Source organism: Carcharodon carcharias, chromosome 7 (genome assembly GCF_017639515.1).
Source record: "Carcharodon carcharias isolate sCarCar2 chromosome 7, sCarCar2.pri, whole genome shotgun sequence".
Classification (NCBI taxonomy): Eukaryota; Metazoa; Chordata; class Chondrichthyes; order Lamniformes; family Lamnidae; genus Carcharodon; species Carcharodon carcharias.
The window spans coordinates 138,551,208-138,569,358 of NC_054473.1; the positions used below are offsets into that span (position 1 = coordinate 138,551,208).

Below are 18,151 nucleotides of genomic sequence, written 5' to 3' on the forward strand. Positions count from 1 at the left end.
TCCTGCCCAATTTCCTTTTCCACTGAAATCAATCCACTATGTTTCCCAGTGGAAAAAAAATGACTCCACTTCACTAATAAGCCATTGACCTGATGATGTGATAGGGTACTAAACAAACACAAGCCCTATTCCAGCATCTCCAACAATACAGCAGTCCCTAAGTGCTGCAGTGAAGTAATGGCTTAGATTGTGTGCCAAGTTCATGGTGGACCACGAACCTATGAACTTCTGACTCAAAGGCAAAAATGCTACCAACTAAGCTGAGCTGACACCTCCAGGTACAGTCATGTAATGCCAGAAATTATTGCATGTGCCTTTTCTGTATAAATACACAATTCAAATCAATTTAACGACACTGATGCTGCTTCACTATAGGATGCAACATATAGAAAGTTTTGTGTCCCATTCCTCCACTTAACAATATTAGGACTGATTTTCTGCTCCTAGACTGGACCGTACTGGATTACCTTGGCACAGTGCATGGAGAAAATCGGACAGGCGGGATCTCGTAAGGGTATCTGCATGATAAATTCTTATACACATTGGCACAGGAACAGGAAAATCTGTCCTATTGCCTCTAGATTATATTTTATTTTGTTTACAAAAATGAAATTAAAAAGGCAACAAGATGCATGCACAATATGTATCTGAGCATAAATTTTTTTAAAACTTCACAATACTCGCTTGCTCCGTCCACAATATTGGCAACATGATTATTTTCTACATTCTTATTGGTTCTAATTCTAAAACACAATTAGAGAACTGAACATGAAGCGGCAGTTTTATTCTAAAATTAACAAATCCTTGATGAAAATTCCTTCTTTAAAAGGAACAACTAGAACTAAATCATAAAATGAAATACAAACCAATTAACATATATCCATACATTTTAGAAAAATGCTTCAAGGCACTTCAAGGGTAATGGGGGAAATGGTTGTCAACCAAAAGAATAAGAGATAAGGAGCAGTGACCAAAAGCTTGGTAAAAGAGTCACAGAGTCACAGAGTTATACAGCACAGAAACAGGCCCTTCAGCCCATCGTGTCCATGCTGGCCATCAAGCACCTATCTATTCTAATCCCATTTTCCAGCACTTGGCCCATAGCCCTATATGCTATGGTGCTTCAAGTGCTCATCGAAATACTTCTTAAATGTTGTGAGGGTTCCTGCCTCTACCACCTCCTCAGGCAGTGTGTTCCAGATTCCAACCACCCTCTGGGTGAAAAAAGTTTTCCTCAAATCCCCTCTAAACCTCCTGCCTCTGACCTTAAACCTATGCCCTCTCTTTATTGACACCTCCGCTAAGGGGAAAAGTTTCTTCCTGTCTACCCTATCTATGCCCCTCATAATTTTGTAAACCTCTATCAGGTGCTCCCTCAGCCTTCTCTGCTCTAAGGAAAACAACCCTTGCCTATCCAGTCTCTCTTCATAGCTGAAATGCTTCAGCCCAGGCAACATCCTGATGAATCCCCTCTGCAGCCCCTCCAGTGCAATCACATCCTTTCTATAGTGTGGTGACCAGAACTGCACACAGTACTCCAGCTGTGGCCTAACCAGAGTTTTATACAGCTCCAACATAACCTCCCTGCTCTTATATTCTATGCCTCGGCTAATAAAGGCAAGTATCCCATATGCCTTCTTAATCATCTTATCTATCTGTGCTACTGCCTTCAGGGAGATAGGGTTTAAAGGAAAGAAGGGGTTTAGGGAAGGAAACAATATTAGATCAGCAAACATCTTAAAGGTACAATTGTATCGCCACTAAAATCTAGCAGCACAACATTTTGAAAATCACACAGGCATTTCCAGTTGTGTATGTAATGTTACAATTTTCAAAATACTCGGAAAAAATATTGTTCTGTGCTGCATTTAACAAAAGAAATCCCCAATCCAGAGCAATTAATGTAGTTTTGGGCAATTTCCACTATAGCTTAATATCACATTAAAGACCACCACCCAGCCCACTTATTATCACTCAACTTATTCACTCAAGTGAATAAGATTGGTCAGAGAGTCAAAAGCTGAAGAGAAACAACCATACATTCAAGGAAGAAGAGTGTGAAGCAAGTAATTTTTTCCCCAAGCATCAGCCATGTAAAGAATAGCCTCAGTTAATCTGTCCATTTTTCTTCCATTCCTTGCTTTGAGGTGCTGTCCTACCTCCATTTTGTGGCTGCTCGAGGAATTACAGATGTAATCTTGGAGTCCTGCCTCTCCCTGATGCCACCCAAGGATAGTCTGGCAGATTGTCCATTCACATCTTTGAATTCAAAATCCCCCCCCACCCCGCTCCCCCGACCCCAACACCACCAAGGTTTCCCAAATTTAAGTAGGGAGAGTGGAGACAAATGTCAAGGAAAGTTAAGGGTGTCAAAATAAAACAGTTGGTCACCCAAAAGTGCACTCAGACATTTTCCAGCAGACAGTCCAAGAGGAAAGATGACAGGCTTGGCTGACAATTCTACACAAAAGAAATACTGGGTTACAGAGAAAAAAATAAAGAGAAGAGAATCAAATGATAAGTTTATTATAAAAATTAAGCAACATGATAATGATCTGTGAATATGTAAAGCACAATATGTAATGAGAATGTGTTAAACAGCATCAGAATTATTCAAAGCAGGTAATTTTAGGGAAATTTAAAATAAGTTAAACAGTCCGTTAATCTGAGGGACTCCTGAAAATGGGTGGGGGGATTGCGGTGCACAACTGACTCGCAATCATTGCTTCTGACGCAGACAGCACACCAACTTGTTAATCTGCATGATGACTGAGTATAGACAATGGCAAATTCACTGTTGAATGGCTGCACATTTCAGCAAGGGCCCCAAGTTAGTGTGAGGTTAGCACCACTTAAAACTAGCCTGCATTACTTAAAGGGGAGGTGAATCCTTGCTGCAGCAAGTGCTCAAACTGTCAAAGGGATTCTGAGTACGAAGAGGAGGGGATTATCGTGCAACAGAGTAGAGATATTGCTCTAACATTATTTGATGCTGGATCTGATGCCTTGATGGAAAGGAGAATAGATGTGATCAATTCACTTGGAACCAGGAGGGCCTCCAGACAAACTGTGTGAAAGCAGTGGGTCCAGATAGCTGTAGCATCAGTAAAACAATGTCAATGGCTGTACCATTGGGAGGCATGCAATATCCGTGATACTGTGTGTTTGCTCAGCCTGCTTCTTGTTGGCAGGAGAAATGAAATGTATCCAGCTTTCATGGACTATGGAGCCGCAGTGACCTCCCTTATGCAACAGTGGGCGGTGAACTGGGAGAAGTTGCAGCTCCCAGCCTGGAAGGCGCCAATGTATAAAAGATCTTGGCCACAGTCACTTTCACAGCCACTAGCATTACAGTCCACATCAGGGACGACATCCTTAGTAAAGCAGAGACACCTGGAACATTGTTCCTTCCTGAGTTTGAGGTATGAGAATTGCTCCCTGAACTGTCTGGGTCAATATTGCCTCCTGCTGAGAGCCCTTCTCTCTCTGCTCCCTTCTGCACCAGCTTGCCCTGGTCTGTGTTGCCTCTGCTCATTCTCCCAGTCATGTTAGTCCAAAGGGGATGCAACCTACTGCGCTCATGTCTGGCAGCAAGTGTTTAATGCAGAATCCTTGAAGTCAGAACAAAAGCCTTCAGCACATGCCACACCACTCCTTAAATAACTCTAGAAACCAGTGAACACTTCTACAATCATAGCACCAGCCAGTAGAAATCAAACAGCAACTAACCTGAAAGTAGTAAATAGTGCTGGTTGGGGGCCTTTCATGCTTCTAAATGCATGTTCAGTTGTGCTTGTTTAAGAGATGGCGTTCGCTGGAGCTACAAGCTGATTGATGTCACAATCTGCCTATTCTGCATACTTCCGAAGGACACTCCATACCCGTGTGCATGCTAACACCCTCACCGAAATGTTGTCTAGCACAGTTCACACCAGACGTTTGCACACATCGCAGATGCCATTTTGACATCCAAATGCCACTTGTGTCACCAAATATCCAGTTGCTAAGGAGCCAAATTTTGCCACCTTAAATCTCAAATCATAGAAAATACATCATTTTCTATCAACTGAACTTCCTTGAAAAACCGTCAGGCAAAAATTCAATAAAACTAAATTTAGCTGAAAATAACTGTAATAAACAAATAGCGATCTTGCAAACTGCACATTTTATACTTTCAAAGTTATACTGACCTTGCAATCTTCTAAATAAAGACTGAAAGAAACAGCACAGAACACAGGATATTTCCTTGTATTCAAACAGGAGGCAGTTTGGAACTATTCAGATATCGTTCTGAAACTTTAAACTGCAGTGCTCTGCTAACAGTTAGGGATCAGTTGAAACAGCTAAAATTTACACTGCTGACTCAATGGAGATTTATTGCCCACTAATTATTTGCACATGCCTTTATCAGGTCAGTCCACAGATTTCTTCCATGCAAACTCAAGAGAACTGACTGTTGCATTGGCTGCCTGCCACTGTGAGGTTCAAGCAAGATATATAACCAACCAGTTTATCTTATTGTCATCGTCATGTCGTCCTGCTTCGAGTCTCAGCCTTTTGATGCTTATCTTCGGATTACACAAGAGGTAAAACAACTTACAGTATTCAGGTAGTCTGGAAGCATTCAACTGAACTCAAACCTTCTAGCGGACATAATTTATTTTATTGTGTCGGTTCGAGTATCAAATGCTATAATGAAAGTGGAATCAGACTGTAGGATTGCTTGACCCCTCAGCAGCTAGATTAGTATGCTGCACAGGTTCAATTAAATAACTTAAGTCTTGGGGTGATGCCAGATGTAGGAAACTATCATTATGAGAGAGACTTGAGATACTTTGACCATTTCTCCTGGAGCAAAGAAGGCTTAGAGAAGATTTAATATTGGTTTTTAATATTATGAATTAATTGCTTTAACAGGTAAAGAGGAAACTACCATTTCCTCGGGGGTATCAGTGACAAGGGGTCATCAATTTAAAATTGATGCTTGTGAAGCTTGTTGGAGCATAAAATCCTTTGCCACAGGAAGTCACTGAGGCAGACACTATTTTGCCTTTTAAGGGAAAATTGGATAAATATTTGAAGCAGAAGAGACAGGCTGCAAGGCGAGGCAGGCCTCCATATTTTGCCCAGCCCAAGGAGGAGGTGCTAACTGCAACAATTAGGATCATGTGATTTTTTTTCTATGGGAATCTGCACAACTTGCAATGTGAATGAGGCTCCTATCTCAGTAGGAAGGAGAATCAGTTCTTTAATTCAGCACAAGATTGAGGAGATTTTAATACTTGCATGCAAAGCTGCTTTGTCAGTTGCTTTCCCAATGGTAACTATTGTTCTGTATTTCAAAAATCTGTAGGCCCACCACTGCTTCTACCAAAAGCTGTTCCTGTCACCTAGTGTGTGCCCGCACCATGCAGCTGTACTTAGCACTGGGACCTACAGAGAAGGAACTGGTGAGAATTTTGGTGAATGGTGTCATCCCACAAGTCTAGGGTTGCCAAAGCTGGTTGGAAGCATTTCTAAGACAATGGTCACATGATATATGTTCACATGCCATACTTCATGCATTTTGTAAATATTAATTATGGGTAGGGTCGGGTCTCCTGTTGTTCAATGTCTTTGCTCTTTATTTCTTCTTAAGGCTGTTGGCTTCTTGCTGATTTCAACAACTCGGGAGACTTTTTGACATATTCATGAAAGGCAGTGCAAAATATACTGTAGTTCAGCTGCATCTGTAACATGGCTTCCTTTCTTTGATTCAAAGCTGAATTACTAAACTGGAAACCCTTTTGCAATTTGTATCTGAATGTGTGAAAGAGGCAAGTTTAAATATTATACTATTTTCATATTGTGGTGCTATTTAAAAACTCCGCCTAACTTTGATCCTGTTTTTCTCCTCAGAAATTATATTTTCTAATTTGCTGTAAAATGCAGTACTCATCATATAGCTGTCAAAATCAAGCTCAGCCTGCTTGTCAATATCAGACCATTTCACTTCATCATCCAATGAGAGGATTGAAAACAGATGTCTCAAAATCCTACCATTTCACACGGTATGCAATGCATTTTAAAAATGTTTTATCTGCTTCCTCATCAAATGTTCTCCTTTTCAATACAGAGATATTGGGCAGAATTTAATGGGTGCAGTGATGGGCCATTCACCAGCTGGAGAACCAACAGCAACCCACCATTCCGAGTCTCCGACCTGATTTAATACCAATCGGGTACTTGCCTGGTTGGTAATGGGGTCCTCAGGGCAGTTGTCCCGCCTTCAACAGCTGCCAGCCAATCAGAGGCTGGAGGCACCACCAAGCGTGGTGGCCACTGCTGGTACTGCAGTAGGTCCAGGCTGACGATCATTGCTGGAGCCCTAGAAGAAAGGTAGGTGAGGCAGGATTGTTAGGCCCTGTCAGAGAGGCTCCGACAAGTGGACGGAGTGGGGTCAGTGTAAACTGCAGATGGGCATCTTCCAGTGTGGCCTGTCCTTGCCACCAGTGCATCTCTCTGTTGGGCATGGGCCGCCCCACACCCCTCCAGGCATGATTGCCAACCTGGCAGGTTGCCTATAATGGCATGGCCCCCACCCTCTGCTGGTAGGGCCTCAATTGTCCTCCGGCAGGAAGGATGTCTTCAAGCCTTCCGCCCTGGATTTAATCGAGGCAAGTCAAGAAGGTGATGAGGTCTCCACCTTACACCTCTTTGCCCAATTATATGACCCTGCTGCTTCCCAGTGCGTCTCCAGGGGGAGCATTAAATTCAGTCCATTATGTAAAATAGTCTGAGCTGATTATCCAAAGAACCTGCCCTCTTTCCTACACTGCAATTTTAGAATGAAGACCTTCCTTCACACAATGTAGCTCTGTAGGTGGCATTGTTGCACACTTTTTAAGTGCTTCATGAAATATTACCATCAGGTTATGGAGGAAGTAAGTGTAACAAAGATACTCCAGACCATCCTCACTGAATACCTCCCAAATAAATCTTTGCAAATTCTTCTCGCTCTTCAAAAAAAAAAAATGCTTTTAACACAGTCCTACATTGCATCAACTGCAGACAGAAGGGACAGCCACCTTGCTGGCACATGATGTCGGTGTTCTTTATACTCAGTTTCTACAAAATCAAAAATGAACTGAGAGATTCTGCGTTTATAGTGGAGGAAGGGATCTCGTTACACATTTTAACCATAAGACATTCCACATCAAGACTCAAAGCTTCCATGCTGTTTTTACGAATTGCATGGCATTTACATCCAACCTGAATCCTTTTGTTGTTCAGTAGTTTCAGCTTTTGGAAAACTAACTCATATTTCTCAAAATCACAGAGACAATATCAACTACACAGGGTGATGTACAGTTTATACTAAGGCTGTTCCCTTCCAAAATGTTTGTCAAGTCTGCAACTGTGACATAATTTTTTTCATCACATCATGATTATAAAAATCAAGTAAGCCATGTTTAATCCCTTCTGTCTTAAAAAGAATCAAACTGCCACAGAGAAAAACTTTGATTTCCCTTATTTGAGGCATTCATTCCAAGTGAGAAAAAAAATGCTAACTGAAAATCATTAACTAAAAGTTCCTGTGATTTCAGAGCTAAAACACTCTTAATTCCTACTTCTGTGTGTCCACAAGACATATTTTTACAATTTCTGTATCTGGTAGAACCTTTATATGCTGTTTATTATCAAAGAATTGGCTTAAGTAACTTAAACGATGAATCATGCCATGGTAAACCTATCCTATTTCTGCTGCTGTCACGAGATTTTCCTGAGGTGTGTCCCTGGTTGTAAAAATAATGCTGTATCAAGTGCTTGTTCTTAATTCTTCACCACATCTTTGTGTCTTGTGCATTCTGTATGCATGGCCACAGATCTTTGAGCTTCACATTTAATGGGAAATGACTGATGACACAAGGTACATTCAGCCGTGAATTCATTCATTTTACAAAGCCAATTTCTATATCCAGGGTTATTCTTTTATCAGTTATCATTGTAAGTACAACAGTACTTTTAAAAAACTGCTATCTTCACAACTATAAGGTTGTGAAGGGTCATCACTGACATTCTCCATTGAAAATTAGAGCAATCCAATGCAATTGCCCATGAACCACATTTAGGCTTGGGGTCGAGGATAAAATGAATATCACTGCCTTTACCGTAGCATTGCCGTTAGCACTCGCAGCACTAGCGCACTGAATGCACAGTTGCATCAAAATGATAGAAGCCTTTTCTCCAGGGTTCCTTAACTTGCTTATGGCTTTATTCTAGAGATCAATCTTAACATTGTGGATTGCCAACACACAAAAAGTTAATGTGACTAGATAAAAGCAGAGAGTAATCATTCTGCACTGCGCTGCAAGGAAATATTTTTCTTCTGCAGGAAGCTGCTGATACTCCTGGGCTCAGGGCTTTTCAGAAATCCTCTCTCAGTACAGATTCTTCTCTGTCTGCACCCAGCCCCAACTCCTTCTCTGTTCTTCCATGTGCTGCATTCTCCAGGCATACACACTCAGCTGGCTGCTGCTCTGGCTCAGCAGAGCTCCTTCCAACACATTACATGCTTCTGGAGGTCCAGAAAAGTGGCCCGAGAAGAACTCAGGATGGGAGGCTCAATGAGAGGGCCTACGGTACTGTAGCCCATTGACTTGAGGGGTGACTAAGCCTCTGATGAACCAGCCCAATGTTGATTGCAGCAGTAGATGGCTGAAGTAACACTGGAAGAGTGGTGGAAGTAGGCAGTCTTTGTCATGGAGAAGTTAGAGATCAGCGGCAATGGTGCAAAATTTGTGACAGACACTGGACACAATGGTTTTGATCTTGCCAATGTTAAACCTGAAGAAACTGCAGGTCTGGATGTCAGAGAGACAATTTAATAACAATGGGAGATGAACAGTTGCTATACCATTTAAAAACATTAGCCTCATTCTCAATCTAAATAAAAGAATTTGCAGCAAAATATAAGTCATTTCTAAAGAAACTTTTCTCCCATATTGTCAATGGCAGGTCTCGGGATACAAGCCGCGAATATCAGCAGACTCCTGTCGAAAGCGGGAGGGCCAATCCCACTTCTTCTAGTGATGATTGCATGATGGAGATGAAGTGATAATGCAAGCTCACTTCCCCATTTTAAGCAGAACTTGCAAGTGCACCTGCAAATTCTCTTTCTGCCCGTCTACATAATAATGGCTGTATGCACCAAATGCCAGGAATTTCAGGGTGAATATTATTTAAATGCTGTGAATATAATGGAAATATTTATTTCATTTAAAATAGCTGGCCTGGAATTCTGTTACAATCAGCGTAAAAAAAGTAACCGCAAGAGCTGCAGCTATTTTGCCTTTTGACAATGAATTCAAAGTTAGAACGCCATTGGCCAAATCTTTAAACACTGCCAATGAAGACAAGAGCAATGAAATCTGGCCCAGTAGTAAACTGCAGGCCAGAAACTAAACATTCTTTTTAAAGTACAATGTTCCCAACTGATGTGGAAACATATGGTTGGAGTCCTGCCCCGTTGAGGATGTAAGTTCAGATGTGTCCAAGGCAAAAAGAAATGGGTGCTGCCAATACGTCCAGTTGTTAATTGCACACAGACAAGGAAAGTTCCAGTTTTCTTTACCTGATCTGTATTGAGTTAACTGGCATGAGTTGGAATGTAGTAGGGCACTTCTACCAACACAGTGTCCCAGGGCTAGGGAAGACTCAAGTCAAGCATAGATGCTGCTTCTGATCACTAACCTGCTGGAAAGTTCATGGAGTGGGTGAGGACAGGATTGAATTTTATTGCATACAGCCCGAACTAATTTCCTGAACACCATATGTTTGGCCCTTTGTACATTAAGAGGAACGTATTCAGTTTTAAGGTTGAATTAGTAACAAACCTCTCTAAACTACACACCACAGTTTTAAGTTTTCATGGTTCTGGAAACATTTTTTAAATTCTCTCCCTTCCACCTCTGTAGGTGATAACTGATGCTGGGATATGACTCCCTAGGCAGTAGCAGTCCTTCACTCCTCCTCCTCCTCCTTCTTTCTTATGACTGATGTAGATTAGAGCAAGAACCATAATTGTACATTCAGTGGTTAAAGAGTTGCAAAGCATATCACAATGATGCCTCCTTCATATGCGTGAATCAGACATTGAATCGTTATATGTTCCATAGCCTCTTCTGGGTGAACACAGTTGCACATGGGAGGGTTTTAATTTTTTTGTTACGAATCAAGTATCTGCACCTTCCACAGTCATTGCCGATGCGGTTTAGGGTTCGCAGAAGATTGAAGCCAGGGATCTTCTGCATCGGGTCTTTCAAGAGGTATCTGCGACTTCTTGTGAACTCCATTCGGTTTTCAAGCTCCGCCAAGGCTGAAGTTGCAATGTTGAAGGTTAAGCACATGTTGCCAAAAGAGCTGGCACAATTTCAAGTGATGTGGTGGATGGGGAGATGTTCATTTTCCCCGATTTGCTGCACATCCCAGAGGGATGTAGCCAATGGCTGGAGGAGAAATGTGTGATAGCACAGGCAGCCAAGATACTGGGATTACCTCAAGGGTCCCAGTAGTACATCATATTGCAGTGTTCAGTTGGACACCAACAAGTCCAGTGTGGCTCCTTCTGGTCCAAACCAGTGGAAATAAAAGCTCATGAAATAGAAATTAATCCAAGCTTATTGGTACAATACATGCATAAAGGCCCATAGTAAGGAGTCAGCCTCCTCGGATCCCCTGGTTTCTCTCAAGCCCACTTTGCTTCAAGTCTGCTCCCCAGGAAACACACAGTTTCTATGGCAGGTGGGCTGTCATTCATCAGCCATGCCATCACCTTGCCACTTCATCACAGCGGGTGCCATATTTAAAGTGCAACCATGGACACACCTCAGTGCTTCCTGCCCAGCACTGCTGCAGAGAAGACATGGCCCTGAAAGGCAAGAAGGCTGCAGCCCCACAGTTTAATGACATATCCCTCGAGAGCCTTTTGGATGCCTGCCGTGATGTCCTCAACCCCCGCTCTGGCCACAGGAGGGGCAGCAACATCACTAATCCAGCATGGGAGGCAGTGGCAGCAGTGGTCAGCGCCAATGCCCTGCAAAATATGACAGCCACCCAGTGCTGCTACAGGATGAATGGTCTCATCCATTCCGCCAGGGTAAGTCACTTTTCTCATCACTCTCAACTCACACTCACAAACCCATCACACATCCACAGGGATCTCACACCTCAAGGGACAACACCGCTAACTCTCACACGTACCCTCACGTCTCCATCAGGCACATACTTTTTGGAGCTCGCATTCTCATCCTGTCCATGCCTTTGCTCACCACACAAACATTCCACGCAGTGTCATGTGTCCTGCTCACACTCTCTCCACCTATTTTCATGCAGGAGAAGCTGGCTCATAACAGCAGGGAGAGGTAACAGACTGGGTGGGGGTGGGGGGAGGGTGGAGTGGCCCACATTAGGCTCCTTGCTCACTTTAAGGAGTGTGTCATTGTGCTGACTGGTGAGGATGTGGACTGTGCTTGCAGTGACGGTAAGGTCGGCAGCAAACACCTTCGTGAGGATCCTGCATCATATCATCCCTCTCTCAACACAACTGCGAATGCTCTCTCTACTGCTTTTGACTGTGCTGACATGCACTAATTATCTCTGCTCTGGTTCACAGGGAGCTCTGCCAAGCAACTGACACCTTCAGCCAGCCAGTCCCTCAGCATCATCCAAGTCCTCACCTCCAGCCAAGAGGACACCTCCTCCATTGAAGAGCTGGAAATAAACAGCATGGAAGACACATCACAGTGCTTACCCACACCCTCCACAGGTTCAGAGGAACACCTCTGTGGGACCTGGATCTACAGCAGGGTTGGATTCAAAATCTGATGGTCACCGCATGGACACATATCTGTAGGAGGAGGCAAGTTCGGCTGAACTCCCTGCACTTGGAGGACTGCTGGGGAAGAGGCATCTGTGAGGTCCAAGTCAGATGATGAGCCTCTGGATTCCACCTTCCAACTCATCCTGGAGAGTCAGCAGAAGGCATGGGAACATCCCACGGAGTGTTGGAAGCCCTCAACAGAGTGGCACATGAGTTGGAGGAATACACCTGCCTGCTCTCTGATGAATTGGTGCCCATGTGTGTGCATTTGGAAGTCTCCATGAGAAGAATGGCGGATGCCATGGAGACCCTGGTCCAGCAGAACACAGATGTGCGCAGACCTGTACTCCATCACAGGAGTCATGAGTGAGTTCCTGCAATGGCAACGCAGGAGGGAAATGGAGCACTTTAATGTCCCTCCAGGTGCTCCTTCTCCTCAAGAAGTCAGGCCAGGGCTCCCAGGAACCCGAAGGGAGCAGGAGTGGCTGCTGGACTGCATAATCCACTCAGAGTCTCAAAGGCTGTCCTCTCTCTCCGAGTCCCCTTTGCCTGTGAGCCCCTCAACCTTGTCCTCTGTCACTGCAGAGGGAGCAGCTGGCCAATGAGTGATTCTGGAGGGAGAGGTGTGTGTGGGGCAGGGATTTTCGGAGCCTCATGCAAGCGCTTTCCCACACACGCGGATCCTTCCTCCATTGCACTCATCTCACTGTCCTGAATATTTTCAATGCTGCTTGCTAGGGTTCACTTTCAGTTGTCCATCGGAGCTGATCTGCATCTCCACCCACCCACTGATCACACTCCCATGCAGCACCTGATCTCACCCACCACGACTCTCGTTTCACTTTCAATTTAGACAGCATGGTTGTGATTCAGCTTTTTGAGCACTCCCCCATCCTTTCCCCTCCCCCAGTCACCCATTTCCTTTCCACCATCACTGTCACACCACCTTGCACCCCGTCACCCTCCGAGACCTACCAGCCACAATCCTTTTCCTTCAAGGTCGTCCAGGTGAACATGCATGTTCCCTTCCTTCCCGAAAATCCCACTCCCATCCACATTAACTTCCCCAACCTCCTCCTTCCCACCCCCAGGGGCCAAGTCTGCCTCTGAGTCTCCACGACCACCCTCGCTGTCCCCTCTTCCGCTATCATTGAACCCTCACCCTCCCATCCGACTGCCTCACTCTGCTCACAGTCATTCTCATCATGTGCACCCATGTCCACCCTCATGGTCTCATGGACTCATCAGAGCCCTCTCTTGCACGTTCACCTGGACATCCCACCTTCCGGACCCCTTCCCCCCCGGAACCCCTCCCCCCCTTTGAACTGCTTCCCCCCCAGACTCTCCCCACCTTGGTCGTCCTCCCTCCCAGACTCCACTCCCGCTTAGTCCTTCCCCCTTTAGACACTCACTTCTTTCGCCATCCTTAGTCCTTCCTCTTTCCTCCAGCCTTATTTCTTCCTCCAGCTTTAGTCCTTCCCTACTCCTTCCTCCACCCTCACTTCTTCTTCCAGCCTTACTCCCTGCGTCCACCGCACTCCTGCCTCCCCCCAGATTCCCTCACCTCTCTGCACTTCTTGCCCCCCCTTCCGAACTCCTTCCCTTACACCTTACACCCACTCTTACGCCTACCTCCCCAGTTGCTGTCTTCTCCCATTACCCCTCCTGCCCTGACACCTTAATTCCCCCCTCAACCTCATCCTATCATGACACCTTCATTCCCTCCCCCCCCAACCCCCGCCCCAAACCCCCCTCTCAACCTCACCCCATCCTGACAACTCTTCCTCTCCCAGTCGATCCTAGACCTTTTTCTCCCATCCCCTGGTACACCTTTCTCTCCCAAACACAGCTGGATCTTCCTCTCCACCTACTCGAACATCATCCGTTGTGAGCAGACCCTCAATGGTGACTTTCGCAGCAGAGCCATGTCCATGAGAATCCACCCAGCAAGCCATGGACCTTCCGCTAGTGTGCTGTTGCTGTCAGGCTCCAGCATTTTCTGCTCCTCAAATGTCCATAACGTGAGCAAGGCCCTAGCAGTAAGTCTTGACTTCTACACGTCACACTTGTCAAGATGTCTTCTGCACCGGCATCAAATCATGCCGACGTGGGCGGACGAGCCAGCAAAGTGGGGGGGGATGATTCTGCCGGGCTGGCCTTATAATGATACACAGATAGATGTATTACAATAACAATAACAATTACAATGAGGTTCCCTACGTCCAATGGCGGGGAACGCGGTCCACCATTGACGGGCTGAGTTGATAATCGCAGACTAGCTTCATGAGGTTGTGAAAATGATCTCTGGCCTTCTTAAAAGGAAGGGGTTGCCCATTTAAAATGGAGATGAGGCAAAACATTTTCTCTCAGAGGGTCGCGAGTCTTTGGAACTCTCTTCCTGAAGAGGCGGTGGATGCAGAGTCTTTGAATATTTTTAAGGCAGAGGTGGAAAAGTTCTTGGTAAGCAAAGGGGGTGATAGGTTATCAGGGGTAGACAGGATGCAGATTTGAGGTTACTATCAGATCAGCCATGATCTTAATAAATGGCAGAGCAAGCTCAAGGGGCCGAATGGCCTACTCCTGCTCCATGTTTGTATGTGGTCTGCTCACGCAGCCGAGCATGGCTGACGCCAGCAGGCACAGAAAACTCCGCCAAAATATTATACTGGCAACATACCTGTAGGCAACAGGCCATACTTTAATAGCTAGGCACAATCAATTTTTAATGGGACAATTCAAAATCAGCCTGGATGTATTATTTTCAAAGGAAGATGCATTGTGTGGGACCTACATTAGCAATCACAATAAGTTCCTTCTCACATTATGCAAAGTTTTGAGACAGGCTTAGAGAGCAAAATAAATGATATAAAACCCTAGATTTCCATAAGCGTCACCTGATCTTGGCGTAACTGAGATCGGGGGATAGGAAGACGTTCTTGAGAAAAAACAGAAAAGAATAAAAGCATTTCACCAGAGCTACGTCTGATATATTACCAGAGAACCTCTGTGGAAATTTGAAGGTCTATGTCACTTTCTTGTTACACACAGAGATATATTTGTAGCTCCTACCGAGTATGGCTTGGTTCAACTGGTTGGAGAACTGCCAGGATAATCCTTCCTGCTACACACTTGTTATATTGATGTAGTTTCAGATTGGAATGTAGTGAATCAGATTACACCTGAGAAGAATCTCTAGCATGGTCTGGTCTCCAGTACTACAGTCAATAGATTTATTACCACAGTCACACTGGGGGCTAGGTTCTCATCCCATTTATCAGCCATTTTGTGACAAATGCCAGGCGAATATTAGGGGAAAACAGTGCAGGAAGGTTAGTGCCAAATCAACACCTGTTTATCATTTTCTTTGCCCACAGGATTGAAATAATTAATGTGTCGATGTTGAAAGTTGAAATTCCCTACTCCACCACAAGTGGCCACCTCAAAAAATCGACATCGGTTGCAAGTTGATATACGACAAAGCTGCGAGGGTTTGGGATAAATCCAGGGAACAGATAGGAAACTGGCCAGAGTCTATGGGCAGAATCCTACTTTCCCCTGCCAGTGGGTTGCAGGTGGGAGGGGTGACTATTAAATTTTTTGGATAACCTTCCCACTGGGCTCCCATCTACTCCAACCTCAATGCAATTTTATGCTTGGATGGGCATGGCCTAGGCTGACAAATCCACCCTTGACCCAACTCAAGCCCTTAAGTGGCCAAGAATTGAACACTTAAGGGCTGTTTCTCACCCAGCTTCAATTTTCAGGCTGGTAGGAGGAGTTCAGGGGCAGGGGAAAGCCCGAAAATGAACTGTGTTCAGGCCTTGGGTGGGAAGGCCCTCCATTAGCAGCCTCCTTTTAACATTGGGCACTCCCCCGCCTAAAAAAGGTTTGACCCCTGCAGGGACAGGCAGTATCAGCGACTACTTCACTGACTACTTGGATGGCAGGAAGGGAAACCCTGCTATCCTAAAAATGCTGGCCTATGAAATGATGAGCACTCATTAGTGGAGTTATTTTGGAGTGAGGGAAAGTACTGACTGAGGTCCCTCAGGGACTACAATCGTTTCTAATTTACATAAATTCAGAAATTCAACATCAACTTGCATTTATTTAGCACCTTTAATGTAGATAAAATGTCCTAAGGCGCTTCATAGAGTTGTAAGCAAAATATGGATGTTGAGCCACAGAAGGAAATTAGGAGGGATGACCAAAACCTTGGCAAAAGCTGTAGTCATTCTATTAAAGGAGAAGAGGTTGCGGGAAGAATTCCAGAGTGTGAGGTCTAAGCAACTGAAGTCAATGGTTGTGTGAAAGGTGAGCGGCGAGGGGTACGTGAAAGTTAGTGAAACAGAGTTCAAGGAGCAGCGTTGGTTAAAGAAATATGCATGGGAAAGGCCACAAAGGAAGTTAAACACAAGGTTGTGAATTTTAAATATGAGGGGTTGGGGAATTGGAAGCCAATGGAGATTAATGAGGACAGGTTGAGTAGAGCATGAGATGTAATAGGATAGGGGAAGCAAGAGTTTTGGACGAATTGAAGTTTATGGAAACTGTTTTATGGAAGGTGGGCAAGAAAAGCCACTGGAATTTTGGGCTGAATTTTTCTCTGAAAGCCAGGGAACTGACATTGGGATCATGTGCAGGTGCCGACCCCATCCTTGTCGTCAAGGCACCCACTGGTTTAACATTATGTTAGGTAGGCTCCTAATTAGCCACTTCAGCGTTTAGCGTCCAATTAATGATGTTGGGTGGGTTCCCAAGGCAGGAGGCCCATTGAGAGGGTCTGCAGCACCAACCAGGCAGCAGCCTTAGTGGGCACTGCTGAGGCAGAGACGCAGCGGGAAATCTCACTGCAGGAATAGTTTTGGCCGTGGCTGTCACCTTCTCATGCTTGTGGCTCACTCAATGGGCCAGTAAGAGGAGGGACCAATGGCCCTTTGGCCTGCCACCAGGTGACAGCCTCCAAGTTGGTCACTGGGCTCAGCCTTTCTGACACCAGGAAAATGCCAACAGGTTCTGAAAGTGGCCACTGTGGGGCCCTAATTGGTTGCCTGCCTCTGTGGGATGTGTTAATGATTTCTGTTGCAGCCTGCCCCGGGAAACTGACTGGGAGGCAGGACAGTGTCAGATAGTTGCACATCAGGACAGCTATCTGAATATCCTCGTTCCCCCCTGTCTCTAAACCTGCCTCCACTTCTCTGGCAAAATTCAGCCCTTTGACTCTAGAGGTGGCTAAGGCTTAGATGAAACAACCTAGTGTTGATCTCAGCATCAGTTGGCTAAAGTAATGCTGGAAGGAGATGTTATAGTGGTGGAAATAGGCAGTCTTTGTCATGGAGAAAGCAGAGAGATCAGTGGCAATAGTACCAAAACTGTGGCAGACATTGAAACTTTGATCTTATAAATGTTAAACCAATGTTAGGCAGACAGTCAGCAGACAAGTTAATAATACGGAGGCAGTGAAGAGATCAAGAAAGGTGGTGTAGTGATAAATCTGGGTGTCAGCGGTGTACTTGCAGAAGCTAATTAAATATCTCCCAGTGACATTGCCAAGGGACAGCCTATAGATCAGGAAGAGGAAGGGCCAAGGATAGACCTTGAAGGGCTTCTGAGGTTAAAGTGTTGGACAGGAGGAGAAGCCAATGGTTGAGATGTTCTAGCCATGAACCAATGGGTAAAAGTGAAAAGTGAAACCAATCAAGAGCAGTCTTAATGAGTTGGACAATGGAGGAAAGGCATTGGGTAATGATCATATGGCAAACATACTGAAAGCTGCATATTGAACTGGGATAACACATCAAGGTCACAGTCACATTGGAATGTCATTTCTGAACTCGACTGGGGTTACTTTGGTGCTGTAGCAGGGGTGGAAATCTGATTGGAGATCTCCAAGCAGGGAATTGCAGGAAGATGGGCAAAGTGGTCAAATATAGAGATGATTTCAAATTAGATGCAGAGCTGGAACTGACCTGCAAGTTAAAAGAAAATACAAAATGCATTGGACAATATATGTACATGCCAGACATTGGCAGAAAAAAAGGTAAAGTAGACAAATGGAAATACTACACACAGAATGGAAAGACAGGTGACAGTATACTCCATGAATGGAACAGAAATAGCTAAGAACAAAGCTAAAAAGAGATCCAGGGAGATAGTTTATAAGGCACCATCAAGGTAACTGGCACTCAACAGATCTACACAAATACCAATATTCTAGTCTGGATTTTTGTTCCCAAGGCAAGTAGCACAAATTGGGAGATCTCCCAGCTCACCACACCTAGCTTGGGAGAA

General features: G+C 44.8%; 1 protein-coding gene and 1 long non-coding RNA gene across 5 annotated transcripts in view; one reads left to right on the top strand and one right to left on the bottom strand.

Moving 5' to 3' along the window:
- The window catches only part of rbl2 (retinoblastoma-like 2 (p130)), a 304,767-nt gene that overhangs the window by 71,023 nt on the left and 215,593 nt on the right, over positions 1 to 18,151 (bottom strand). The window lies entirely within an intron of this gene.
- Positions 5,939 to 18,151, top strand: part of LOC121279959 — a 52,132-nt gene continuing 39,919 nt past the window's right edge. Inside the window, exon 1 of the long non-coding RNA XR_005943532.1 lies at positions 5,939 to 6,050. This is a non-coding gene — a long non-coding RNA (uncharacterized LOC121279959). The remainder of the gene's footprint in view (positions 6,051 to 18,151) is intronic.